This window comes from Condylura cristata, unplaced genomic scaffold, assembly GCF_000260355.1.
Source record: "Condylura cristata isolate star-nosed mole 26May11 unplaced genomic scaffold, ConCri1.0 scaffold00017, whole genome shotgun sequence".
Classification (NCBI taxonomy): Eukaryota; Metazoa; Chordata; class Mammalia; order Eulipotyphla; family Talpidae; genus Condylura; species Condylura cristata.
This window is the reverse complement of record NW_004567118.1, coordinates 16,220,555-16,223,239: the sequence shown is the minus strand read 5'-3', so window position 1 is coordinate 16,223,239 and position 2,685 is coordinate 16,220,555. Positions and strand designations below refer to the sequence as shown.

The 2,685-nt window shown below is 41.9% G+C and overlaps 1 protein-coding gene across 2 annotated transcripts in view; it reads right to left on the bottom strand.

The window, feature by feature from the left end:
- DUSP14 (dual specificity phosphatase 14) overlaps window positions 1–2,685 on the bottom strand; it is a 20,611-nt gene that overhangs the window by 16,526 nt on the left and 1,400 nt on the right. Inside the window, exon 1 of one of the 2 annotated variants that reach the window (XM_012726005.1) lies at window positions 1,521–1,558. The exons of the other annotated variant lie outside the window; for it this stretch is intronic. The gene's annotated coding sequence lies outside the window, so the exon portion shown is untranslated. Of the gene's footprint in view, window positions 1–1,520; window positions 1,559–2,685 lie in introns of those variants that run through there. 2 annotated transcript variants of the gene reach the window in all.

Here is a 2,685-nt window from a genome sequence, read left to right as displayed (position 1 = left end):
GATGACTGGATTAAAAAGATGTACATATACACAGTGGAATATTACTCAGCAACCAAAAAAAAAGAAACACATGCCTTTTGCAGCAACATGGATGGAGCTGGAAAAGATCGTGCTTAGTAAAATAAGCCAGAAAGAAAAGGTAAAATAAGTCATTTTCAAAATGGTTAATACCTTTTTTATGATTTATTTTTTAAAATGTCAACATTGATTTTCAAGAATTCAAAATCATTATAATTGGGGAAAGTCCTTTTTTGTTTGTTTTAAAAGATTCTTTAATTTATGCACACAAGAGCTGGGGGTGCAGGCCAGAGGTGCCGGAGTGTGAAAGGATTTACCAGAGACATAGTGCGGAGCAGAACAGGTGGATCTACTGAAATACATTGCTGAGGGGAGCAGCAGGTGAGAAAGGAGGTCTGCAGCGCGATGTGGGTACCTCCCTGGGCAGGACAGAAACCCTGTGTTGCAGTGGCTGGTGGCAGCTTGATAGTGCTGAGACCTAACCTCTTGAGGCACTAGGGAGGCCCCTGGGAATTCTTTTTTGAATATCACTATTAGCCTGTCAGTTCCATGAGGTCAAGGACCTTATTTGCCTTTTACCCCGAAGCACAATACCTTTCACATGGCAAAAGTCCTCATTAAAGATTTAATGTAAAAGCACATAAACCCTTAATGTGATTTTGTTTTAACTCACTCATCTCCTGAAATTACCAATTTGAAATGTGCCCACATTAACACTTCCCTTTGTCGTCACACCAGTGAAGCTTTCATAAATAACTAAAGCTACCACCTTAAATGTTAGCCCTGTAAGTTTATACCCACACTTTGTTGCTGTAGCAACTCTCCCAGCCTTTCACTGCCTTTAATGCCTCCTTAGTAAATAAAGGTGAATTCACCAGTGCTCCAGGATTTTTCCTAATGGGAAAGTTTTCACCTGCAACTAAGTAACTTTAGAATCTTAATGACTCAACTGATTTGAAATTGCTTAAGAAGGGGGTCTTCTACCTATGGTCTTAAGAAGTGATCATACTATTAACAATAAAAAGACTTTACAACCAATTGTAATTCAAATTCACGCTACCTGTTCTAAACCGAACCCAAATCTCTATGAACAGACCATTTTTATAATTTTCAATTAAAAATTCACTTTGTACAGAGACCTTTCTGAAAATGCTTACAGAAATCTAAAAGAGTACACACCAACCAATAGAGACACACACCGCAGTTATTTCTGGGAAAGATGCTCGAAAGGAAACTTTACAGACTTATCTGGAAGATTTGAATTTTTACACAGGAAAAGCATGATTCAAGTATTTAAGGTGCCGGGGGAAAGCAGGTTCAATCCATTTTGCCTTATAATAAAATTCTAATTGCAAAAGTATTCACCAAAAAGATACCTCTCTAAAGACCATTTAAAAATGCTAAAGTCTTAAAAGATTTTTCTGGGTTTACACACTTGGTCATTGTTTTGCTGCAATATGAATATACATTTATGCTATTAAAGAATATCACAGAAACCATACCTGCATTAAAAGATTTCGGATGAGAGCCCACGTTCAACACTGACGTTAAAAGGATCTGAAATGAAGGCAACTGTCTCCATTTTATGGGGGAAAGCCAAAAATATCAAGCAACTACCTCTCCTCCCCCAAGCGTCAGAAGATGAGTCAGAGCCGGAGGCAGGAATAGGGCCCATGTGTCAAGTCGCCTATGCAGGGCTCCTTCCCACCTCCACCCCTAAAGCCTCTCTCCACACCCAGGGCAAGTCCCTGCCCGGCCTGTCCCTGCTGTGAATTTTCAGGTGTCTCTGTCAAAGAGGCAGTTATTCATTCTGGGGATCCCCCTAACCTGTGTTCCTAAGGGGAGCCCAAGAATGGAGGCTTTGTAAGTCCAAACAAGTCACAATCACCAACTGCAGCTTGCGCGTCCAGACACACTCACAACTCTGCACAGAGTACAGCACCTTTGTTCAGGAACTACCCAGAGAAGCCGTGACTAGTCCAGTATCACTTAACCCTGACAGCTCAGTCCCAAGCATGGAATCGCTGAGGGGTGAGCAAGTCTGACTTTTCACTGTTTGTACCATCTCAACATCGGTCGTGCTTCTGAGTGGCTTTAAGGATTAGTAATTACAGGTAACTGGGTTAAAGCTCTCAGTCACGTCCCTTTAAGGTGAATAAAGAATCAGGACTTGGCGCTTTGCCTCTGTTTTTACATCTGTAAAATGGAACGGTAATACTCTCTGCCTACCTCTTATAAAACCATAATGAACAGCTAGTTAACACATGCTAAATGCCTGGAGGTCCTGCTGGATGGCACAAGGTAGTTTTTGTTTTCGTTTTTAAATCCCTACACAGTAGAAACTGTTTTGGAAGTCACTCTTCCTTCTCTTGCCTCCGGATGCCAGTAACCATAACACTGGCTGGTAGCATTGGCAACATTCACCTAAATAAAATAGTTATACAATCCACGAAAGGCAGCGACAGCGCGCGACTCCGCACACACACACAGCTCAACTTCGGAGCAAGGGTACTTCGGAGAAATAAAACGACACGTTAGCAAAGTGCACACCGATCGACCACCGCAGACAAATACTCAAGTTGAATACTCGGCATTGCTCAAAGTCAAGTTGCGTCTATCGCAGCATCGGAAAACCTTTGCAAGATGCAAAAAGCCGCCGCGGGCTCC